Below are 26,206 nucleotides of genomic sequence, written 5' to 3' on the forward strand. Positions count from 1 at the left end.
TAGGAAGACCCACTGTTTCCCTGCATCATCCCAAAGGTGTGGTACCATTGCCCTTAACTTGGCGGCCTTATAGTAAAGGATTAAATCTGGCAAGCCCACCCCCTCCGGTCTTTTGGTAGCACCAACGTGTTATAGGACACCCTAGGTTTTTGCCCCTGCCAGAGGAAGCGAAGCATACGCCCCTTAGCCTCGCCCAGCAGCTCCTCTGGGACCTTCCCTGGCAACATTTGGAACAGACATAGTATCCTCAGAAGGAAGTTAATTTTCAGGGCGTTTAACCGACCCATCCATGAAATATTGTGCTTTCCCCATTCAGACATTTCGCCATACAGTTTATTCAGTAAGGGGGACGGGGAGGGGGAGTAGTTGGCCCCACTAAGGTCCGCCAGAGCTCTGTTAATGTTGATACCCAGATATTGAATGCTTTCCCCCTGAATTTCCATCCCCAAACCCCTGAGTGCTTCCACGTCCCTCAGTCCGTCTCTAGCAAACGGGAATAGAACTGATTTCTGACGATTCACTTTAAAGCCTGAAAAGGGCCCATATTCCTCAATCAGTATCATTGCCACCGGAACCAAACTCAACGGATTCCTCAGGTGTAAGAGGACATTGTCTGCATACAGGCCCAGCTTAAATTCACTCTCCCTCACCACAACGCCCTCGACTTGGGACGCCCCTCTCAATCTCTCTGCGAGAGGCTCCATGGAGAGGGCGAATAGCAGGAGGGACAGTGGGCACCCCTGTCTAGTGCAACGCTTCAACTCCAGAGCAGTTGACAGCCTACCATTAACTGCCACCCTGGTCGTGGGGGAAGAGTACAGGGTCTGAATACCCATCAAATGCCTGCTGCCAAACCGTATTTCCGCAGGAACCTATAAAGGAAATCCCACCCCACCCTATCAAACACCTTCTCAGCGTCCAAGGCCAACAGTGTGGGGTTACCATCCTTATTCTCAGCCTGGTCCATCAGGTGCAGCGTCTTCAGGGCGGGGAGGTTCTGCCCCTTGCCTCCTCCTAATGAATCCGACCTGGTCCAAATGGACCAGTCGAGGCATGACTCTTTCCATTCTAGATGCCAGTACCCTTGTGAAAACCATCCACATTTATGAGAGATATGGGCCGGTAAGACTTACAGCTCTTACTGAAAAAGGTCCGCCGAAAGCAGGGGGGAGCCAATGTATGGTTGAAGAGTTTTACTATGTGTGGAGCCAGCTCATTAGATCTTAAAGAAGCCCAATGTGTATCCGTCGTCCCCAGGCACCTTCCCGGTCTTCATCCCACGGATCGCTTTCATCACCTCCTTCCCTCTAATGAGACCTTCCAACTCCTATATCTCCCCTCTATTCAAACACGGTAGGGAGACACCCTCCAGATACTGCTCAAGTTGGCTGTTCTCCACAACTGTGTCTTCCTTATAGAGATTATCATAGAACTGAACAAATTCCTCCAGTACTCTGGTCGTGGTTGAGTGGAGCATCCCCAAGGTATCCTCGATCATCTCCACCCGGGGGTCCGCCCGCTGGCCCCTTAGACAGGACGCCAACAGCCTTGTCCCCCCTTCTCATAATAGCGCTGCCGGAGGGATTGCAACCCAGACATCACCTTCCCAACCTCAAGGTCCCTCAACTCCTCGCTCTTACTCCTCACCAGCATGAGTTGCTCCTGGGCAGCCCCTGCCCCACCCAAACTTTTAGCCGCTAGATCACAAATCGCCCCCTCAATCTCTCTGCTAACAGTGCCCTGGCCCTCTTCTTCCTCGCCCCTTCTCCAATCAGAAGCCCCCTCCATGTCGCCTTTGCAGCCTCCCAGACCGTGTTGGGGTCCACCTCCCCCTTGTCGTTAAATAGGAAAAAGCCCTCCACCACTTTCCCAACTTCCTCCACAAAGACTGCATCCTTCAGCAACATATCATTGCATTTCCAAACGGAGTCCCTCATTTGTATGCCCACCATGGAAATTCGCACATACAACCTATTGTGATACATCCAGCTGATGGGGGTAAGATCACAGTTGGAAACCCTGCCCATGTGCTGCCTCTTAATACACTAATAGTCAATCCTCATCCTCGTACCATGCATGGGGGAGAAAAAAAGTATAATGCCCGGTCTCTGGGTGGCACTCCCTCCAGACATCCATCATACCCTCCCATATCATACCATCCCTTGCCAGAAGACTACAGAAGTCACTCCCTGCTTGTGCCCCCTCCCCCACCCGGCTGTCCATCACCCCCACTCCAGTCCTTTGCTGGGTCCACCCACACGTTTAAAGCCCCCCAACCCCCAGGAGCAGCAGAATTCTACCCTGCCAAAATATTTCCCCCAGGGTTTCCTGAAAAAACAGCAGCTGTCCCAGGTTCGGGCAATAAATAGTAGCCACCATCATCTGCACGCCCTCCAAGGTACCAGAGATGAGCAAGGCCCTACCATCCGACTTCCGCCATACCTTCATGTCTCCAAGGCAGAGCCTCCTGTCAAGTAGAATACAAACCCCTCCTTTTTTGGTCGCACCAGATGCCCAGAACGCCTGTCCAATCTGACCCCCTGGAATACATCTCTCCTCGCCAGCAACTAACCTTGTTTCCTTTAGCAACATGATGCCCAACCCCTGGTTTTGGAATTCCCCTCCCACCATTGAGCGCTTTATGGGGGAGTTCAGGACTTTGACATTTAAAGTCCCCACCCTGAGTACGCCTGCCCACCACTATCCACGCACACCATAGCTGGTCCTCAAACTAACTCCTGGCCCTTCCATTGCAATAACAAATAACCTGTCCAACTGCCCCAGCCTCACGCCCCCAACTACCCAATCCCACCTCCCTTCGTCCTAGCCCCTCTCCCTCCCTCCCCCCAACTCATCCTCTCCTATCCCCCCTTTAATCTAGACATGCCCACCATACGATGGGCTACCAAGGATAACTTTGCCATGCCGTCGGACACACTATCACATTTCTCCTCCCCAACTATTACAAGAACATTTGTGGCCTTGCGGAAATCCTAAACCTCTAAACAGTTCCCTTCATTTTATTTCTCGCAGTCACTTCCCAGAGGGTGGGGTGTTGAGCTTCTTGTATTTCCTGCCACTTGGCATCTTTTTCTTTGCCATGAGTTCCTTCCTCTGCTCCAAATGTGTACATGCCGTGCCGGTTTCCGAGTTCACATCCGGGTCTGAAACCCTCCTCCTTCAGGTACTGTAGTACCAGTTGTGCTTCCTGGCCATTAGTAATCCGATGATCTGTACCACCTCTCCAAAAGGACAGTGACCAATGGTATCAAAACCCCTTTTCCGTCAGCGAATGTGTGAGGAGCCGACAATCTCTTCTGCGTGACAAAGTAAGTCCCGAAAGGTCATGGAACACTTTAACCGAGTCCCGCTCAGATTTCAGAGTCCCTATGAGCTTTGCCCTCTCCAGGACTTCCATCATCCTGTCCCTGTATCTGAGAAAGCAGATGACGATCGATCTCGGGCCTCCACCACCTCTGTGGGCCCTCTCCAGCTGGACCTACTCCCCCTTACCTCCACCCGGAGAGGAAAAGAGCATTAATCTAACCCTGCACCTTCCCTGGTATGCAGCTGTCTCGCCCTTCTGCTCACTCAAGCCCAATATGCGCAGGTTGTTCCGGTGCTCTCTATTTTCAGGACCGTCGAGCTTGAAAGGGGTTTTCTCCTCACGGATCTCCAGGTCTGGCAGCCTAGCCTCATGTTTCATCTCCAGGAGGTCTACTTGCAGGTGATTATTCTCCATCCCTTCGATCTTGTCCTCCAACTTGTTCACCCACCCCTTGAGATCACAAATGGGGGCCTCCATGTCGCTCCCGATGGCTTTGATTTCTTGGAAAATGTATTTCAGGTCCTCCCTTGTCAAGCGTGGCAGGCCTCCTCCCTCCTCTGCTTCTCTTCCTTTGCCTCCTGCTTCTTCCGCCTCCATCCTCGGTTCCCTTCTAAAGCGCTGTTGGTAACTGCCACTCCGGGGCGTGCCCTTCTCCAGCTCCTCCAGGATCCGCTCACACCTCAGGTATCTGTGTTCGGACACCCCTGGCAGTCTCCTTTCCTAGCGTAGCACAGGAAGTGCGTGGCTCTCCCTGCTTCGTACTCTCCCGCTGCCCACCCGCCTGTGTCCCGCGCTGGCACCTCAGCTTTCCACGTGGTTATGTTATGTTATGGAAACTTAATAGAGTGCACGTTCGCCCAAGGGCATCTTGGCGCTGTTGAGTGGTTGGAGAACAGTTAACATAACAGAGTCACAAACCAAACTAAAAAAGAGAATTCTGCGGAGGGTGAGATGATCCACAGTAGCACGAAGGGCGAGAGGAATGTCATTCCAGGATCTTGCAGCCACCACAGAAAAGACTTGCCCTCCCTTACACGACAGGCAGTAACGAGGGACTGCTACAAGAAGCGCAGATTGGGATCTCAACAGCCGGGTCGGAACGTAGTGAACAAATTTGGCCTGGAGGTACTCAGCGGGTTCCTGGAAGCCCTTAGCTGCACTGTCTCCTGCCACTGCTGGTTATCCCCCGGGCCTCTTCCAGGCTTCCTGCCCCTCCTCCAGGCCGGGGGCTTGGATGTTCCTGGATCTCATTTGGTGTGGGCCCCCCCCCATGTTGTCCCCCACTCCACGGCACTCAGGCAGCCTCACCTCCTGTCACTGCCTCTCCTCCGGTATGCACAGGTCGTCCCCCGCTGTCTCAGGGGTTTCTGATCCTCGCCTTCACGCTCCGACCCAGACCGCTGGTGCCTCTCCTCCGTTCACTGCATCACGGCAGGATGCTGGGCCCCCTCAAGTGCCGCTCTCTGTGCCCAATGGTGCAGGCTCACAGCGGTGCGTAGGGACTTCTCACTGAAATGTCCCTGTCGCAAGGGTTTGCCTGCTCTCCACCGGCAACTCTTCTAGCAGTTGCTGGAGCCTCAGACCTCTCAGACTTGCTCCTGCCTTCCTCGCCTCTTCCTCAGCCTCTACCACGGCGTGCCCTTTGCTCCCACTTGCCCGATTGCTGACAATATGGCTATGCGACCCCAACCCAGGTTCGAGTGGGTGCCCACGCACCTTCCGGTCACAATCCCGCCGGGTATGGCCTTCTCTCGTAAGGGAGAGAAGGCTCCAATGTCAGCCACTGGACGGTTGATGGCGGAGCTCAGCTTTACGCAGCCATCACAGTCTGCACCCCCTGGTGGTCTCGTGGCTGAGAATTTTAACCCTTACTCTGTAATATCTAGTCACAGGGTAGGATGAATTTCACAATGTATTATTAGACTCCTGGCACAGTTTGTTTTGTATGATATTGCTGTCAAGCACTTAAATGAGAAGACAAAAGCAGGGTCACAGGTAAATGCATTATATATGCCCAAAATTGCCTGGAAATTGCACTAAAAAATGGTACAAAAATGAAATCAATCCACAGTATGGTTGCTGCGAAAAAAGGCCTAAATGATAATAGTTCTTTTAAATTAATTGTGAATGTGGATGTGCTGCAGCATCATCAGGCTTAAAATGTGATCATTCTGTGGGGCTGCTGCAAAGGATTAAAAGAAGTAGCGGTTTGGTAAATGCACACCCGACACAACTATATTCACAGACAGTGCCCATCAAGAATACGGTGTGGTTTGTATGACAACATTGAAAACAAACCGTAAATAAACTCTATGAAAACGTCTAAAATAGCTGCTCAAGGGTGTGCCATCCCTTTCAGCAGCAAAGTTACACCCACAAGCTTGCACACGCTGTAACTCTTTTTGGTAATGGGTACTGTAAAAAAAAAAACAACATGTTTAATAAATAAATCACAGGCTTTACACTTAAAATATGAATATATCCTTGCCTCACCGTCATAAAGTCTACAACTCGCCTATACACTATAAACTGCATTAAATCATATTTTTCCTACCGACAATTAATTACATGTTGCACTTTTCAACCTATCTCACAAGTGTCGGCGACAGAGATAGTTTCACAAATGGAAAGGACCCGTGGCGCAGAGCGTCATTCTGCCTGTCGCATTATAGTCAGTGCTAAAAGAGTTTTATACTTTAACACTCTAGGTTAGTGTTCATTTTGTTTTTGCACAACACTGGCCGTAGCTTTAGGGAAGGCATATATGGTGGCACACACAAATCACTACCAAGAATCAAGGGAGATCCAATGGTTTTTATTAAAAGTATTTGTGGGCCCTAGAGCCATCCCTCTCGTCTCCTGTGATGGGATATCATCCCTAACCGAGGCTTTCATAACCCCAGGTTAGTACTATTGACCGTTAACCCCTACTGTCTGTTTCTTTCTTAGGCTGGAAGTGCTTACCTAAAATGCAGGCTCTCTAAATCCCTCACGCTTACTATCTGTCCATACCCTATCCAGATGTTAGCGGCCTAAGGGATTTAGGGACGTGCTTTGCACGTACTCAGCTGGATTCAGTCTTCTTCACTCACACCCATGCTTACCTTTCTTGCTCGGATCTTACTGTCTCCCCCTTCTCTTACTCCCCCCCTACTCCTATTTTTCACCTCCACCCATTGATGTTACCACGCCTTTCACTCTACTACTTGGCTCTCCACTCCACTACTACACTCTCCATACCAATACTTCTACTAAAACACACCCCTTTCACCTGTAACCAGGGGCCTGTAACTGTTGGCTCTAAAGATGTTTTGGACTATAACTACCATCATCTCTAGCCAGTGTATCAGGGGGCCTCCAAACTCCCGTAATAAATCGTAATCCAAAAAGGAGCATACACTGGCCAAGAATCAACGCTGTTTTTTACAGCTGGGTGAAGAAAAAAATCAAACAGAACAGTGGAACCGAACTGTGTGATGACAGCTAACACATGAGCACACTGTGAGCATTAGTTTTATACTGCATACAATGTTCATAGCATTGGAAAAAGTTGCACTTCAAAACTTCATATCTTTTGCGGTTCCCAAGAAGCTTACTGGATAAGCGTAGTCATACCCCTATGGCGAGACATAGATTAGTGAAGCGTGATTGAAGCAAGCAGGCTGGCCCTCTCCTGGTTCATCCATTTCCGATGGCGCGCCACAGTTTTTCTCACACCCCCCAGAAAGCATTTGCAATTAGTAGAATAACATTTGTGCTGACCTCCAGAACTTTATTATTCTGCCATTGGTCAGCACCACTGGGAAAAGAACACAAGACACCCTGAACGGGTGGGAAGGGGGACATTCACACGGCACCCTCTTGATAACAGCCTTTGCAAACTTTGTGGTGAATCCTCTGAGGGTAGGCCACTTCCCAGGGACACCAGAGCTTACCTTGGAATTAGTTCCTCGGGTTACGCCACTCTGTTTCGCTTCCCCGTTCCCATACCCGTCTGCCAGAAGTTATCTGCGGCCATGTGAGCGGTTCTCTGGCCCAAGTTCACTTCCCCAACACCCTGGCTGTAGAATTGGCTTGCTGCCCTGCATTATATCAAACAGTGCTGTCTCTGTTCCTGTGGTTTGCTGCAGACACGCAGCTTCAGTTTTGCCTCCACCCTCCCTAGCTCATGGCGCGGTGCCCGCGGGGACAGAGCGTGCTCCCAGGATGAGGCCAAACCTATGGCATCCCTGCAAATTGCGTTTACCTAGGACATTGTCATATCCCGTCGTTATGTGCGCATGTTCCCTGTGCATCGGGCATATACCATGCATCGCCCTCTCCTGATTCCCCACCAGGCCTTAATTGGACAATATTACCGATTTAAAGGTGCCTTTGTCTCCCCCATCTAAGGAGGTGCCCCATCCCCTTCCACGCATTCCCTTAGCTGGTAAATTTGCCTCCCTATCGGGTGCTAAATCACCACCTTCAATACATTCCCCCCTTTGATCATCACATTCTTTCCTCTCATCTTTTCCTCTAGCTCCCAGGACATCCATACCATTTTAACCCTGCTCAGGTTTCCTCCTTTCTCTACATACCCTTCCCGTGTGTCCACAATTATTAGCATTTCCAGCACATTTGGAGAGCATGCCGCTCTCACTCTCATTCAGCCCTGGGGGCTGCTCGCCTAGTTCATTACCATTCTCAATTTTATATGCAGACATTATATATCGTGTTTTCCTCTGACAACAATCGCACCAGCCGATGACTTACCGGCTGACACAGACTGCAACAAGCACAGACAGTTATTTTGAACAATACTGCCATCCATTCTGAATCCGTGTAATGTGCATATTTACTCGACAGCTTCCGTGAGGGTCCCGTTTGGTGCATCGTTACCGGGTCTTGCCGTGCAACAGATGCTTCCAATCTTATGGCACACTCCTCCGTCCATCGCAGTCATTAGGGTCAACACAAACCTATTCCATAGGGTCATCATGCGCAAAGCACAGAGGTCTTTCTGAACTGCATTTCTCGGTCGCATTGGCCAACTGGAGCACCTCATAACGGGTTATTTGTAACCAATTTGAGTTGGCGGCTGCTTGTACCACGGGAAGCAGAAGAGAGGTGAAAAAGAGAGGTGAAGAACACAGATGCTTTGCTGAAAAGTGTTGTGTTGTGGAATGGTGTCCAGGCTCTGTGATGATTCAGCTGATCTGTAATTGCTCGCTCTCTTCCTTCTCATTACCCCTTTGCTTCTACTCTCATCTCCATCACCCTTGTGAATTTACTTTCTTTTTTAGGATTGATAGGTTATCGAATAGTAACAAATCTGCCCTGGGCATGACCAATGCAGGGCTTTGAAGGATCACAAGGGCACATATTCCCTCCCAGTTTGGTGGTAGCTGGGCATATGCTCTGGATCCACAGGCCCACCAGAAGCCCCCTTCTGCAACACCACAATGCTCATCGTCCTCTTGCAGTCGGTGTTCATCCCTAGTGCCATCGTCCCTGTTGCGCTGAAACACAGAGTAATGTGTGAGTGGTTTTATGTAAACTGGGCGATGTTTTTCATCTATCCATATCAAGGTATGTACATTGTCATCCCATATTGTCCTGCAACCGCTATCTATTTTCTTCACCACCCCCTCTTTCGTACCTCACCAGTCCTTCTGCGCGGCACTACACCATTCCCCCTTCCCACTTTCCATTGTGATGAACCGCACCCTTTATTCACATCAAGGGCCTGGTATGACACCACAGTATATTATGCCCCATCGAGTTCTTGCAGAATATTCTCTTGCGTGTAGTAATCACCTGTTTCCCCCTCTGTGCCCTTTTGGTGTTATATTCTAAGATCATATGTTCTGTAGCTTTTTCCTGGGCCATGCTTTCCAGCTGGATATACTTATCTGGATAAACCTCTTCCCCTTCATCTATCCCGCGTACTTCTACTGTGTGTTCCTGGAATAATCCCCAAGTGCTCCACAAAGACATATGCATCAGGCATCCTTCCTCTTCTACCATTACCTCTTTTGCCAGGAATTGTTTTGGTGTCCCTGCGAGGTGCAGGATCAGTGAGCACATATAGCATGTGCCATAGGTGCTCCATCGTGGCCACCCTCTCCATCTCATTGTACCATACATTTTCAGAGGTGAGGTCTACCCCCTCCCCAATAAGACCATAGAACTCTTCAATACTATATATATACTTCTTTTGGCATGTGTCTCTCTTCCACCATCAGTCGGTGTGCTTTCAAGACCCTGATGCAATAAGAATCAGAAAAGAGACAGAAGACATATAGCGAAAAAGCATTCCTACCTCTATAATGTCCATATCAATCTTAGGTTTTCTCCCATTTCCTCCATTTCAGTCCTGCCCATTTTCACTTTCATTTATAGGCCATTTGTATAACCGGATCGCTGAACACAAAGTCAATGATAACTGGGTTATACTTCCTATCATGCAATGTTTCTCTTTTCATTCCTGCGTGCTGCTGATGTCACTGTGAATGTTGGTGATATGCATCCAGGCCCTCCTTCCTTTAACCTTGACTGCTGTTGGCATTGCATTCGATGACTTTGCTAGGACCGCAAAAAATAGGTACCTTCCACTTCCACACAACGTTACGGATGTATATGCGGTCCCCTGGATAGAGGGGCTGTGGTTGCAGCAAGTCCTCCTCTCGGTGGGTACTTGTATGTTATTCACCGTTGGTCCACCGACACGTTGATTGCTGAAACTGGCAGAAAATGTATTTCACGACATTGGCAATTTCAGTCAAGTTATTTTTCATTTCTTCTCCGAGGATCTCTCCTGTGTTGCTAGCCTCTGAAATTGAACCGACGCATGCATTCTCCTACCCGTTACAATTTCATGCAGAGTCAAATGATGATCCGCACTAGGTGAGTTACGAAGAGCGAAAAGCGCCAATGGGAGGCAATAAAGCCAATTTTGGCACAAAGAGGATGTTTATGCCAACAAGAAAAAGTTGGCCCCTTTCCCATTAAAAAGGATTTGAAATCGAGCCCCTCCTTACACGTCCTTGCTTGTATCGTCACATAGTATTAGACAAGGGGACTAATAAAGAACTCATCACATTTCTTTGTGTTAGTCAGAGTCTGTGTCTACTAGTTAGGACAATTTTGACCAAACATCTAGTAATGTGAGCTCTGTGCGTGCCCAACAAGAGAGTTAAAGAAATGACAAAATCAATACAGAACAGACGTACATTACAAAAGCAATTTAAATAGTCACAGTGTGTAATGTAGTAGCACAAATTTATAGTGACACATGCATTAAATGTGAACAGAAAAACAAAATATAAATATATTTCACTTTCAATTCTAAGTGCAAAATTCCATGATCGAAGAAAGAAAGAACATATATACAGCCCTAGTTGGTTGCAATAACATATTTACAATACTGAAAATCAATACAATCATAAGAATGTTGAAAATTCCACATGGATTCTGTGGAGCAATCTCATATAAGATTTGCAATTGAGCAGGGTTTGTGGCTTAATAATTTCTGCGTGTGAACAAGCTAATCTTGCGATGTTTTCACCGTTTCTTGGAGTCCCTAAACTCAATTTCTCAGGCTGACCTTTGTGGTCTGGGTCTTTGGACTATAAGGATATCTCAAAATGTAGCCAACGTGTTCAAATAAAGGTTGGTTGACACACTGCTAGAAGAAAGAGTTGGAAATAGTATGTCCATATTCTTCTTCTGTATGCTGACTAGTGTGTACACGTTTCGGTGCATGTGTGTACTTATAGTACAGGGCACCTTCTTCAGGGCATCCAGTGAGCAGACCCGGTTTACAAATTAAGAAAAGAAAGAAGTGTGAGAGTTCCTCATGTTTGTTAATTGCTGCTAGTTTAGCTTATTGTTGATGAGTATATTTGCTCAAATTACCGGCTGTGCTTGAAGCGAAGTCAGTATCAGGATCCCAAGTCCCCTGGGGAATCCGAGTTGGGAAGGGCACTTGCGCAGGGCAGACAGCACAAATCTGTTTGGTGCAGACTGTGGACGGTGAGGTAGCTTCCTTGGTTTGTGTACCCATCCGTCCAAACAGGTCGTGCTATATTGTAGTGTGGCAAGATTGTGGAAGGGGGCTGAGGGAGGGAGGAACAGAGAGAGAGGGCGCAAGAGAGCTTCCAAATACCCAGCATGTATTCCAAACATTGCTAGCTGTGTATGCTTATCATTACAAAGCTTGATCACCTTGGTGTGTGGTCTCTGTTCGTAGACCTATTACTTCACTGTAGCCCGATGGCCATCTTGTGGTTGGTGCATAAGAGGTGGGTGAGGAGGGGCGTCTTCTCTGCAGGACCTTCATCCGGTGGGCAGTGGATGCCTGTCTGTGAGAGAAATATCGTCTCAAGGAATGCACTACATTACTTACATGGCGGTGGGTTTATGCATGTAGGAGGGTGAATTAGTGCAGCATTCAGCCGGGTGGACGAGCACCAAGTGTGTATGTCACTTTATCCCAGTGGGTAAGCATGCATACTGGTGTGTGCTCGAGGGCCCCGTGTGATTGATAACGTGAGGGGGCGGTAGATGTGGTGCTGCTGCTATGGTACCCCTCTCTGTCACCTCGTATGGTGCTGGTAAGTCATGACCCATGCATTCCGTGTTTAAATCTTTGTGCGTGGTCCGCAGAAGAAATAAGCCTCTCTAGACCAGCTCACCTTGCTGGTAGTGCTCCTATGCTCCCTTGGATGTAGCCGTTCCTCCGTGTGTGACCGGATCCGAAGGGAAACTGCGCGGGTTGTCCTAGTGCGAGGGACGCCGGCAGGTAGTTATAGTAACCGCCGTATCGAGCCCTGCACTGGTTGGTGCAATGTGTGTGGCCGGGAGGCACGTATCGCGGCGTGCTTCCTGATTGGCCGTGCGGCGTCGTCTGCTAACAGACAACGCCCTGACTGCGAGTTCCTTGTGCGGATCAGGGCTCGCTTGGGTACCGTAGTCCGTGGGGCCGCGTTGTAGTAAGGCAACGTACCTGAGTGTGACTAGACGCAGATTGGTGTATCAAATGCATGTGCTAGACGTTAGGTAGGAAAAGGCGGAAAAAAGGAATAAATCAAGTTGTTGTAGCGCCTCCCCACTTTGGTAGCGCCTATGTGTCTGTGGTTTCAGGTGGGTATAGGCTTGTGTCGGGGTAGCGAAATGGCTGTGGGTGGGACACCCGGGCAGAGCACAGTCCCCGATGTCACTGTCAGCCATGTAGGGGAGTGGCCAATGGCCTGGGAATAAGTACCATAGATCCGCAGGCTATGTTCATAAAGAGATGTAAACACTTAAGCCTGCGTTGCTATGCGATGTGGTGTCCGCAAGGGATGCCCGCTAGTGTGGTTGCAGTATATAGGTGGGGGAGTGGGATCACATTTGAGGATCTTGGTGTGTGGCTTAGATCCTTTCATATGCTAGGTTAAGTTCCATATATGCTGTGGGATCAATACCAGCTGGGTTGGAAGGACTCGTTTAGGCCATTGTGATATGTGTCCAAACAGTGTATCCATCTTGACTCTCTGTACATTAAGCTTTTGGATATGTCAGGTCCTCCTTTCACCTTCTCCAGTACCCACCAGGTAAGGTCATTAGGTGTGTGCCTTGCTTCGATGTAGTGGGTGACCAGTGGGGATGTTAAGTTCTTACATCTAATGTGCGAGCAGTGTTCTGATATTCTCAGATTGACTGCCCGCGTAGTTTGGCCCACGTACTTGAGCCCACATGGGCACTGGATGCAGTAGACTACACATTCGCTCTTACAATTGGTGAGATCACGTAAGCTCCATTCGAGGTTGGCCAATTTTGAAAGATTTTAGTTTGATGGTGAACTTGCACGCCACACAGTTGCCACATGGGTGGTGTCCTTGGAGGGGTCGTAATGATCTTTGGGATTGGTGTCTCATCCGGTTGAAAGAGGGAATGTACCAAAGTTTCTTTTATGTTCTTCCCTCGTTTATATGCAAAACGCGGTGGTGGATCATCCAGTAGGTTTAATTTGGCTATGTGCCAATGTCTCCGTATTGCTTTTTTCATTTGCGATGTGTGTACTCCATGGGTGATCACACATGTGATGCAATCCTCTTCCTCTTCATCTTGTTTGGTTCGGTTATTTTGTTCCAAAAGTGTGTCTCCGTTTGTGTTTAGGGCTCTGTTGGATGCCTGCTTGAGTGCTGATTCAGGGTACCCTCTGGTTTTTAGTCTGTTGGTAAGATCTTTTGAGTGTTTTTTAAAATCTTCTTTGGAGGTACAGTTCCTCCTTATTCGTAAAAACTGTCAGTACAGTAAGTTGGCTTTGGTGTGACTGGGGTTATTGCTTGTGTGATGTAGTAGAGTGTTCCGGTCAGCCGGTTTTCAGTGCAGGTCGCATTCTAGTGTTCCATCCTTGTGCCGGATAATCAGGTCCCGAAATGTGATTTGGTTGGTACTGTGTTCCATAGTGAATTGGATATCCGGATTGCATGTATTTAGCCATTGCCGGAATTGTAGTAGGTTTGTCAGGTCTCCTCGCCAGATAAAGATGGCCTCATCTATATACCTGAACCCGGAGCTCACCTGTGTCCTCCACTGGTTCGTTTGGGATAATACATGTTGTTCTTCAAAGGTGGCCATGTATAAAATCGCCATGCTCGGGGTGAAGGCCGCCCCCATCGCCGTTCCTTTTGTCTGCAGATACATCTGGCCATCAAAAGGTAAAAAAATTCCTTGTCAGGGATATGGTCATCAGTTCGAGAATGAAGTTAGTCGGGACCCTTTGTTGTAACGGACATTTGGTGAGCCACTCACGTATTCACTCAATGGCCGCCTCTTGTGGGATGTTATAATATAGAGCTTTGAAGTCCATTGTTACCAAGATCTCAGTTTCTGGGTTGAAGTCTTTTCCCTCAAAGATGGTGATGGTTTGCTTGGTGTCATGTAGATATGTGTTGGTTCGCATGCTCAGGGGTTGTAGAAAGGTATCTACAAATTTGCACAGGGGTTCCAGAATCGAGCCGCATCCTGACACTATTGGTCGGTGGAGTTATGGGGTCTTCGTGTATTTTTGGTAGTGTGTAGAAACAGGGTGTGCAACCCCCCTTCCTGATCAGAAATGCAGCTTCTTTTTCAGTCCCCCAATCTCCTTGCATTGCAAAATCAACTATTTCTGCAAATTCTTGTTACAGATTTTTAGTGGGATTAGTGCGTAGAGTGAAGTAGCATTCTCTGTCATCCAGTATTGTGAGTACCATCTGTTTGTATTGGATTATTGACATGACTATAGCCCCTCCTTTATCCACTGGTTTTATTATTATACCTTTATTACTCTGGAGTTATTTTAGGGCTTGTTTCTCCTTCCGATTGAGATTGTACTTGGGTTTCACTTTCCTTGTTTTCAATTTCTCTAGATCTTTAAGGATACACTTTACAAAGGTTAACAGTCCTGGTGGTACTTGATTATCCATAGGGGTGAAGGTGGATTGCGGATGTAGACCTGCGTCGGCCACTTCTTCCTGTGTGTTTTGCTCGTGTTCTCTGAAAAAGGTCCGGAGTCTGACCTTTGGTAAGAATGTTCGGACCTCCATTTCCAAATCATACCAGTCTGTTTGTTTAACCGGTACGAATGTCAGCCCTTTATTAAGAACAGTTATTTGTTCTAGGGTAAGTTCTATACCTGCCAGGTTGAATACTGGGGTGGTTCAGAACTCGTTCGGGTGTCAATATCTCGGTCTCCTCCTGCGTGGTATGGTGCCGGGTCTGCCTCCTCTGGGGGGTGGGCCCCATTGTGGGGGTCCCCACTGTTGGTTGCCAAAAGGTCCTCCTCCTAAAAAAGGAAAGAACTGAGGAGGTGGTGGATAGTGGTAATTGGGCTGAGGTTGTTTGGCCTGCTGTCTGAGTAGGTCATCTGATGATGACCCACTGCTCGAGCATGAAAAATGTACCCCTCTTCGTCGGTTCCTCTGGGTTCTTGCCGTTGACGAGCCTGGTGATGATGAGCCGGGTGATCCTCCCTGGTTGGTGTTTGGGATGTAGTTGTCTGCAGTATAGGGATAAACTACTTCCAATTGGAAGTCCTTAATGTCTTTTTGAAGTTTTTTCATCTTCTTGTTTAAGTTGCGGTTTTGAAGTCCTCAAACTGTTTTTGGAGGTTGGTTAGTATGTTTTTCGCATCTACAATTGTAGTGTCTTCTCTGAATTTCCTCTCTTCTGTGTCCAATTCTAGTTGCAATTGATTGCTTTTTCTCTGCGCTGTGGTGATCGTCAATACCATGAGGTCACGACTGCATTTTGTGGCAATGAAGCTGAAATTGGTTACGTATTCTTTGTCATCCAGAAACAGGCAGGGTGTGTTCCTTACAACCAGACCTCTGGGTATAATGCTGGCCCTTAAATATTCTCACAAGAAGTGAGAATGCAATTCTGTACGGTATGTTCTCTTTTTTAGACGTAGGATGCTATCGCCCGTGTTGTTTGGATTTGCTGGAGGTTTGTTACCTGCTATATCAAAAAAGGAAGATCCAGATAAAGTGTCCTGGATCTGTTGTTCAGTGAAGCTTAAAGTCGCTTGTGTCCACTCCCGACCAGGATATGCCCTGAGGGAAGCGAGGTGGGTCTTGGGAGAGCGGGGAAAAGACGTTCGTCGGTTGGACTGGTTTGGGTAGGTGTCTGATTTTTTAGACGTAAAACTAAGATGGGAGCAAGCGTCGACTATCAAATGAAAAATAAGGCATTCCTTGTGACGTTGTCAAAATAAAAGGGCCTATAGTAAGAAAAACCTATTGCCAATTCCTTACAACTAATTACAAAAAGAGTGTTTGATAAGTGCTCAATGAAGAAAGAAGTGTTCTTAAATAATAAGTCAGGATGTGATTGCCAGGGGTCTCCCTTCCCCACATTTTCAGCATGGGACAAGGTGGGACCTTGGAGCACAGCACACGCTCAAGCTTTCTCAGCTAACAGTTCAGTTCCAGCTATCAGCACCTTCGATGGATACATTTCTTTTGAATAAAACATTCTCTTACCTTTTCTTTTACCTTCGAGTGCCTGATGTAGTCAAAAACAAACAAAAATGTCCTTTCTCAAAGGACTTTGGGTGAGGACTTTTCACCCTGGGATCTACCTCGACTGGGCTCGGGCCCAGTCAACAAGGGGGACCATTCACCTCCCCTGGTCTTCCAATGCTTTTTACTTTCACAGGTCTTAATGTCTTTTTAAACAGTTATCCAGGCTTGGCTTCTGATTGTTGGCTACCCTCTGCCGGGTTCACTGTCACCAAGTTTTACACACAGTCCACCTTGGAACTTCAGACTTCGCCCTCTTCTCGTTAGCCTCTCTCCGGCGGGTTCACTCTTGCCAACCTTTAACAAACAGTTCGTGTACTAGTTTTCACCATACTGGATTAATTTCCCTTTCATTTAGAATCATCGGTCAGTGAAAGACTTTGACGGTACAGAGGATTTTACAAGACCCCTGTATGACCACTTTGACCTCTCTTCGCCTCTTCACAAGGCCTTCTGGTTATGGTAGTTTCTTATCATTGGGTACTCGCCCAACATTTCCTGCACCCAGGTGGTGCCGGTCACCTCTGTTGCGGGTTTAACCACCTCTTTTCTCAATAGTTACTTTCAAAGTTCAAATCAGCTATTGCTACTTTTCGTTCAACACAGTTCAGTGTCTTATCGATTCTCCCCTCGACTCACCGGCTGTGATGAACTGCTTGGCTTTCTTCTCCTTTGAGTCAAAGTTGGTACCACCGAGACAAGCGTCTCTCCCCAGGTTAGTTATCAGCGGAGGAGGGTCTCGCGTACCATAGACATCTGCTGCAACACACGCTGGCCTTTGTTTGCGGTCTTATGTTTCCGATTGCAGAGTTTTCATTGACCTAGATCGGAAAGGGCAAGGTACAGTCTCTCCTCGTCACTGTGTCAGTATTTGCCATCTTTCGCCTCCTCTTGAACTGCTGTGCTGAGTTAGTCATCACATCGTGCAATCTGCCTTGTTCGTCCTGTGCTCACATGCTCCACCTTTTATCCCTGTGGGGGAAGGGCCATTAGTGTGTGTGGTTCAGGTCAATTGCCTGACTTTGCCTGAACCTTGTGTTGGGACATGTCAGGTAAAGGGCTCTGGTGTTAGTCCATTGTCTTTCGTGTTGTGCGAGAGTGTTCGTGTCAGAAAACAGGGGGGACAGTTTTTTGGAATATCCTACATGGTAGGATGTGGAAAAGGTGGTAGAAGAAGGGGGATACCGTGTCTCACCCGTTGGTGTCCCACTCCCAAAAACCCCCCATCCAGGTGATCCTCCCTCACTGGTCCACCCCCAGGAACTGGATCCAATAGCGATGGCCGCGTTGTGGCCACCTGGATGACAGATCCCCGGGGACGAGCCAAAAAGACACCTTCAGGTTTCTCACACCAGACAAAAACTGTTCACAAACCACACAATTTCCTATCTCTGCTCTGCAACTTGCTCGTGCAAATTTGGTACAAACCATCCTTCACTTATTACTGATGCTATGTTTTCTTTGGCTACATGGGTCGGACAGTGGAATTGCTCTACAGCTACGCTCAGCAATTCTTGGGACATCAGAGGCCTCCCCGTACTATTCTGCCTCTATATCAAGTCTGTCGGAGAAAGGGAATACCCTCTCTGTATCCACAAGTCTTTTTCTTTTTTCGGGGCCTCCCCCTGTAATTCAATTATCTGAGCAATTGGAATTGTATTAAAACGTTCCTCCTTTTCTTCCTGCCCGTTCCCCTTTTCTCCTGCCATTATGAGTTCCCTTTTTGCCCCTGGGAATAGTGTTCCGTTTCCCTCTGATAGACAAGCGGCTTCTTTTGCTGCTATGTCGGCCATTTCGTTCCCCAGAGATATTTGGTCCTGTCCACCTGTATGGGCGGCATATTTTATTATTCCCACCTCCACTGGAAGCTTTAAAGCTTCTATCAACTGCCCAAGTAATTCTGCATGTTGCACCGGGGATCCATCCATTCTCCTGAGCCCCCTCCTTTCCCTTTCACGTGGTCATGTGACCTACCTCTTCCTGGTTTCATTAAATCCGGCAAGTAATGCTCATTCAGTACGCGGACACCGTGCGAGTGGTGCACGTTACACTTAATCGCCGGGATTTTGCCTGAGCAGAAGATCGTTTTCATCTGTTGTAAGCATCACGATGGTGACTTCATTTAGAAGTATCTGGATCTGTATTTAATATGGGGACATCGTGGTTCATTGAATTATAATGAGCATTGTTGTATGCTTACCCCTTCTAGAATCTAACAGTACGTGATTTTGAATCTGCAAGTGCCTAGACGTTTTGACTGGAACACCGGTGTCATCCATTTATGACGAGTCGAATTATCTTTGCCGATTAGATGGGAGTCACTGTATGTTCAACAGATACTTCACTGAGGTAAGGGTGGTAAATAGCGAGATATCGATACGTTCATTTAGATTAATTTCAACACTAACTGTGAGTTTTTACATTCATTTAGGACTTCTGCCAGCCTTAGGATACTTCGATTATATCTAAAACAGAGATTGTACAACCTGGTTGTTTTTCCTACTTAAATTCCATTGGGAATTATTCTCTATCTTCCAAACCTTTGGGTAAGCACTTGGGTCTTTATTTATCTATTTTTGGTTTACACATCTTTGGTTGACGATTAGTTGAATCAGGACTTGTTGTTCGGATTTTTGATTAGTGAGCATGACCTCCTGTCTAAATTAGACATCCTTGATGGATTCCCCATAGATTGGAAGACAGCTGTGGATATTCTTGACTTACATAATATTCATTCAGTGGGATAGACTACATATAAAAACACAGTAAAGGTAATTTTTTACACTATTGCTTTTTTAGTTCTTTTCTTTTGGAGTCATACCGGTGTTAGAATTATGGTTCACCAATCATCAAGTAAAACATATATGGAATGAGCTTTTTCTCTTTCTGCATTAAGTTAGAAATGAATAATGTGAATGCTTTGTCTAATTGATTTTTAGGTTTAATTTATTTAAAAGGTAATTAATAATTGTATGCATATATGTAATTGCAGACTTCTATTGCTCCTGAAGAAGGGGAGTTTCCACGAAACGCGTAGAGTTGGAAATCACACCTGAACATAAGAACATATTGTTTGTTTTTTTCCTTTGCTTTTTATGATGGCCTTATGTGTAAATTACTATTGTTTGTATGAATTCATTTGCTAAACCAAATGTATATATTTTTTTACCTTGAGTTGATTACTCTGAATTACATATTTTTGAAAATATAAATACTGTATTGACTGATTTATTTCAGCTTTAATGGTGTGCAGAGGACGGGAGTGTCTTTAAATTTAGACACTTTTTCTTAGTTCATGTTTTACACAGGCTCCGGTGTCAGGGTCTGCATTCCTCCCCAGCACCCGGAATTTTGTAAAATGTTTATGTGACTACTCTTGACAGTGACAGATAATTAGGTGTGCACCTATTGATAACCATTTTCCCTCTCCTTTCCCATCAGGCCAATCCTCAATGTATTGTGGATCTTACATAGTCGAATCTGAAGAAAATAGCTGTGTGCCCCTCCATCATGTTCAATGCAATTATCATTCCCACTAACTCCGCTGCTTGTGCTGCATAGTGTGAGGGTAATCGCTCCTGGGACGCTATTACATACTCCCCTTTTCGGTACTCTACCACTGCTGCTCCTGAAGGTCTGCTGCTAGTCTCAGGGCCTTTGCTTGATTACCCACCAATCTATTGCTTCTTCCTTAACATGTATGTTCCCTTCCTTTTGATTCATGTGTGCTGCGCAGTCATACGTATAAACTCCTTCTTCTGCTGGTTCTGCTATGACTGTTGCTGGGTTTACATACAAAACCTCACTAAGTCTATAGTGGGATTTGTCAGGATCACATCGTACCCTGATGCCCTCTGTGTTGTCAGTGTGCGTTTCCATTTCTCCAAGACAGCAAATAATGAGTGTTCTTGTACAATACTACAGGGCACCACATGGTGATTGCGGCTGCCTTCTCTATTGCAAACGCTGCAGCCACACGCGCTTGTTCGCAGGGAAAGTGTCCCTGCATTACTGGGTGTAGAATACCACTGTAGTAGGTCAACGGCGTGTGTTGCTGTGGTTTCTTTTGTGTGAGAACTGCGGTCATTACTCAATCATCGGAGTGAGAGAATAAGTAGAATTTCTCGTTATACTTAGAGGTGGCCAATACTGGCGCATGGGCTCATGCTTCTTTCAGTTCGCTGAAGCTCCCTTTAATTTCTGATGTCCATTTTAATTCCCCCTTCTCCTTTTGTGCTTCCTTTAGAGTCTGCAGTAAAGGCTTAGTGTAATCAAAAACCCATGCCCTGCAATAATTACATAACCCCAGGAATGTTTGAATTTCCTCTACTGTGCGTGGCTGTGCTGCCAAGTGAATTGCCTCTACCCACTCGTGGGTTATCCTACGCCCTTTAATAAGTATTATTTGTCCCAGATACACTATTTCCTCCTGGCAGTATTGCAGCTTTGCCTTATCCACCTTCTACCCCTTCTCTTCCAGTAATGTCAGCAGGTGCACTGAGTCTGCCCTACACTCTTCTTCGGTCTCACTGCATATCAACAGGTCATCAACATAATGGATCACTGTGCTGGGCATTTGTAAATTGCTCAGGTCCATTTGGATTACTCTATTGAAAATGCCTGGTGACTCGCAGTAGGGTACTCTAGTGGGTTCAAATCGCGGTCCCCGATACGTGAACGCTTTCAGGTACTGCATATCTGGGTGCAATGGAATGGAGAAGAAGGCATTCTTTAAGTCAATGACTGGAGTATTTTGCCTGCAGTGGGATGTTGCACAATATTGTGGCGGGGTTCTCAGCCAATCATAATTCGCCTCAAACACATCATCTAGTGGGCGCAAATCTTGTATGAATCTCCACAACCCACCCGTTGATTTCTTTATCAGGTATATAGCCGTGTTGCATGGAGAGGTGGATGTCTGGATGATGCCCTGCTGCCATAGTGCATGCAGGGTCAAGCATATTCCGTCAACTGCTTCATTGGACAATAGGTACTGTTTAGCATGGGGGAGCAATGCTCCCTCAGTTTTATCTTCACTGCGCAACCCCTTCATGACCCCTACATCATGGGGCCCTTTAGTCCATAGTTTTTCAGGGACCTTCTTGAGGTCCGCCATCTCCGTGGCGGTTTCCCTTTTTCATAGTTGTGTTAATATTGGCACCAGCTCTTCCACTACTCTCACTGCGCAGGGTATATGCAGCTGTAATACCAGCTCTCCCTCTTCATTGGAGAACAGCAGTTCATCAGTTACCCCAGTCACTGTAAGGGTTGGGTCGATGCATATCACTGTAAGCCACTCCATATTGTCATTGTCCATCCCACATAGGATCACCATGTCTTTTCGCACCACTACCTCATCTAGTTGAAGCACTAAGGTAGTGCCTTTCATGTCATCCCTCTGACACTGAGGTCTGAACAGGAATTCTAACACCTGCCTTGTATTTCCGGGACCCATACCAGCAGTACCTCTACTCTATACAAGAACATGCTTGTGTACATGGGTTGGCCTCGTAATTTGCTTTGAGCGTGTGCTGCTAGTAGGAGTGTGGCCACTCATGCGGGAAATATGCCTGGCGTGGTGTACGCCATCCCTTTCTCCGTGGATGATATGGTGGCATTTAGTTTGCTGAGTAAATCTCTCCCCAGAACGTTAATGTAAGTGTCTTTAGAATACAGAAGCGCGCTATGATGCGCTGCGTTCCTATTGTTAGTTGGAAATCTTTTGTTACTGGAACCATGACCAACGCCCCAGAGAAGCCCTGCGTATCCATTACCCTGTTCAATAGTGGGAATCCCCCTTCTCGTACACACAATTTTGTTGCTCCTCTGTCTATGAGGAAGGAAAACTCTCTTGGTCCTATTTTCACTGCTACCTCTGGTTCCTTGTCGGGACCATCTGTTACTGATAAGCCTGGACACAATCAGGCTTTCTGTGAGCCCCTGCAATTGTTGTGGGCTGCCCTGTAGGAATGGAAAAGGGTTCCCCCCTATGACACCTACCCCTGTATAGTGGGGTACCAAGTTCTGTCCAAGCAACGCCGTATTTCCTGCTGCTAGCGCTGTGGTCTGTGTCCCCGCGATCTGCGCTCCTCCTCCTTCGGTGGCCCCCCGTGTACCTGTGGTTTTCCCTGCTTCAAGGGGTCTGTCCCTGTGACACAAGTGCTGGAAGAGGCTGCACCTGTTGCCACTGTGGCAGTATCATGACCCCTCCTTTCTGCTGTGCCATTTGTATTGCCTGTGCCTGACTTGTTGTGCAAAAGGACAAGTACGCGCTAGGTGCCCCATGTTTTGGCATATAAAACAGGGCCCAAAGACCCGATATCCTGCCCTTCTAAAACCTACTCATTCTGGTACCCCTCTTCCCACAGAAAAGATTCTCCCATGCATACAACCTCATCCGATGGTACCCCGACTGTGGTGTATACTGTGGCTGCGCGTACCCTCCGGGTTGTGGCATGTTCCCTTTGGGAAACCCTCCCCCACATTGGGTGGGTGCCACCGCAGCAGCATCGACCACAAGCAGTGCTCCTTCCAAGGCACAATTTCTTTTGTACCAATTTGTTTTCTGCATTGATGGCATTCTTGGCTGCCTGCCTCTCGCTCTCTTGTTTTTGTTTGCAGTAGTGTACCTTTGTTGCCTGTATGTCTGGCCACCCTTTTGCTTCTATTCCCACAATTTTGCCTGTACTTCTGCCAGTAGTCCCTTGACCAATATGTGGTCAAACAAGGGTATGCACTTGTCCCAGGACCTTCATGTTTCCTGCGTTCACAGGTCCTGCACCCTTTTAATATAGTCTGCTGGTTAGTTATTCTTCATTTTATGGGCAATTACTATCCCCAGGTCGTAACTATCAGGATACATGCTTCTCCAGACCTCCTACACATGTGCTCAACAGTTATTAAACAGAGGTCCATCATGGGCGTTGGTGCTTAATTTCGCCTTTATATATACTGCCTGCTCCCATATTGTGTGCCCTTGTTCTGCTATGATAACCTCAAACAAACTTTCCATATTCCCCTACGGTCAGTGTCACTTCTGCAGTCTTTTTCTCGAATGCCTGTATCCATTTACTGGGCCCTGCCATATTAGATTGTTTCTGTCCATCGTCTGCCATAGTATGTAATGGGCGTCCACTTTCCCTTTCTGTAATAGTGGCATTTGTCTCATCCTGGGCCTTATTCCACCCGCTTTCTTTGCAGGTCAATCCCATTTTCACCTTTCCCTTTCTACTGTGAAGGGAAGTTGACCAGTCTCATCCTGTTCCGTTATTGTCCGGTCGTCGTCTTTGCTTTCTCCCCCTCCTTTGGTCTTTTGTCAGGTGTCCACTCGTCACTGTTACCATCCCTCCACTTTTCTGCCAGCTCTTCCTCGTCTGAGGTCACTCTTCTTCCTTCTTCCTCGTGTCTCCCCTCTTCCTCTTCGCTATCTAGTTTAAATGTTATTTTTCCTGACACCCATATTCCCCTTTGTCCCCTTTTTCTTCTGCACCTCTTCTTTAATTAACCTCTACGCTTCACTGAATAATACCTCCACCTGCTTTTGTGTGTTCTTTTCTATATTCACTAGATATTTCCTCTGCACCTTCGTGTGGATCTCTTCCCTCTGAGCGTTTTATCGTTCCGTTGTCCCCTCCTGGTACTTCCCATTGTGGGTTGATATATCCGGCCGTGTGTCACAATATCAGATAGGCACCATAGGGCGGGGGTAGAGAGCTTGGTCGCCATCTCCCGGGTCTCCTCTTCCTCCATCTTTATTTTTATCCCCTTTTGCTTCCTCATATAATTTCCAGAGACCCAATATGTTTTGTCTACTTTTCAACTTAGAGCCCTTGTATTTTGTTAGCAAATATGCAAACATGTTTTCTATTATTCTGCTGTCAAAGTTTCATCTCTGGGTCACACATGTTAACACTGTCCTGCAGTCTCCTCTGCCAACTGAAATTGTACTTTAATATTTTATCATAATATTGGGGCAATTTTTTGCACATATGATCCAGGGGCTATCTTGATAGGCCAATGTCCCCACTCTTTCTTTTGCCCTCCCTTTATATATCCCAATAACCCTATGCACCCTTCTCATTTACCACACCCACACTCACTCTCAGTCATGCCTCCCTCACCATGCACTCTGGCACTGTCCGCAGCCACACCCAAATACTCCAATCACCAGGCCGGCCATCTCCACAGGCCTGTCCACTAACTCTGTGTTAGTATCCAACGGCCCTCTCAATGGGCTTACCGTTCCCTATGTTAGCAAAAATGAGCATCAGGCCGCCAATACGCCCTTTCCACGTGCCTACCACTAAAAATGCCAAGCGCACTATTATACATAAGGTACCTCCAGGTCTTGACCCTTCCTCCCTGAGTCAACACCATGCGACAACAATATCTACCACACACGAGTACTCTCCATCCCCCCAAAACAAACTCTCTTCTTACCCCAAATGATGCAACTATACAATCGCTGGTGTTACGCGCCACTCCAATCTAACGGGGTTCGCCTCTTACTACGCACCTCTCCTGCTCTAAAGCAGGCATGTCCACACTCACGTCCACTCCCTATTGGGTGGCACGTACTAAACTCTAAGACTACTATGGCCGATCGTCCTCCCTCTTTGGGGATGCGTCTAGACACCAACATAAAATACTATTTTTTTTTTTAAATGCACCGGCAGCCCGCAAGCATCAGGGTATAGTAAACAAAGGCACGCTTAGAACACGTAGAGACAGGACGGTTTATCCTACGGAATGAAGGCTAGCACTAGCATTTGAAGAGTAAGGCTTTCAGTGATTTCCTGAAGGATGTTGCGTCAGTCTCTAGTCTAAGTGCGGGTGGCAATGTGTTCCAGAAAGAACAAGCTTTTACAGGCGACGATCTTCCTAGACCATTTATGCATTTGACACTTAGACCCTATATTTGACCTTGGTTGGAAGAGCGTAGGGTTCGAGGTAGTCAGGGGCTGTTCCAAAGAGGCAGCAATGGACTATGGTGCCCATTTTGAAAAGTATGCCCTCCTGTATTGGCAACCAGTGGAGGTCTCATCTATGGTCTGAGATGTGGGTTCTTCTGGTGACATTTTTGATAATACGTACTGCGTCGTTTTGTATCATCTGACACTTCTTAAGGTTGGAAAGTGAGGCTCCACTTAGTAAGGAGTTGTAGCCACTTAATAAGGAGTTGCAGTAATCGAGTCTGGTTAAAATGGTTGCTCGGGCGATGATAGCGCAGTTCTTTTCTCTAATGTAGGGGTGGATGTTCCCAAGTAGGTGTAGATGGTAATTGCAGTTCTGATTTACGGAATTTATGTGGGCATCGGCATTTCGGGGGGCCACTAATTCAATGCCCAGGGTTTTTACCTTCTGTTGGACTTGGATTTCATGGTTTCTTATTAGGAAACATTTATAGTCTATGCTGAGTTTGCCCCGAGCCTGCCGATTTGACTATAGATGTTGGTTAGGGTGGTTGAGTCCTTGGCATGGGCACCACTAATTTCCATGATTAGTTGGGTGGCATCCGCAAAGTTTGTAAAACATGCACCTAGTTATCTAGGTGTGTGCTCAGTGATGTGATACAGAGATTGAAAAGCATGGACGAAAGGCACGCCCCCTGGGGCATGCCACATGTGATAGGCGCTGATGGAGTGAAGACTGATCCCCACTGAATTCTAGAATCTTGGTTTGAGAGAAATTAGTGTAACCAGCCCACAGCCTCTTTAGAGCACAGGCCAGGATCAATCAGGGAGTGCAGAAGACATTCATGGTCTATCAAATCGAAAGCTGCGAAAAGATCTAATAGGATCAACATCCCAGCTTTCCCTTCGTCTAGGATTTTTAGCATGTGGGA

At 47.1% G+C, this 26,206-nt stretch overlaps 1 protein-coding gene across 3 annotated transcripts in view; it reads right to left on the minus strand.

The window, feature by feature from the left end:
- CENPO (centromere protein O) overlaps nt 1–26,206 on the minus strand; it is a 148,779-nt gene that overhangs the window by 118,496 nt on the left and 4,077 nt on the right. The window contains exon 1 of one of the 3 annotated variants that reach the window (XM_069605676.1): nt 9,633–9,651. The exons of the other annotated variants lie outside the window; for them this stretch is intronic. The gene's annotated coding sequence lies outside the window, so the exon portion shown is untranslated. Of the gene's footprint in view, nt 1–9,632; nt 9,652–26,206 lie in introns of those variants that run through there. 3 annotated transcript variants of the gene reach the window in all.

The sequence above is a fragment of the Ambystoma mexicanum genome, chromosome 4p (assembly GCF_040938575.1).
Source record: "Ambystoma mexicanum isolate Mex_15411 chromosome 4p, UKY_AmexF1_1, whole genome shotgun sequence".
Taxonomy (NCBI): domain Eukaryota; kingdom Metazoa; phylum Chordata; class Amphibia; order Caudata; family Ambystomatidae; genus Ambystoma; species Ambystoma mexicanum.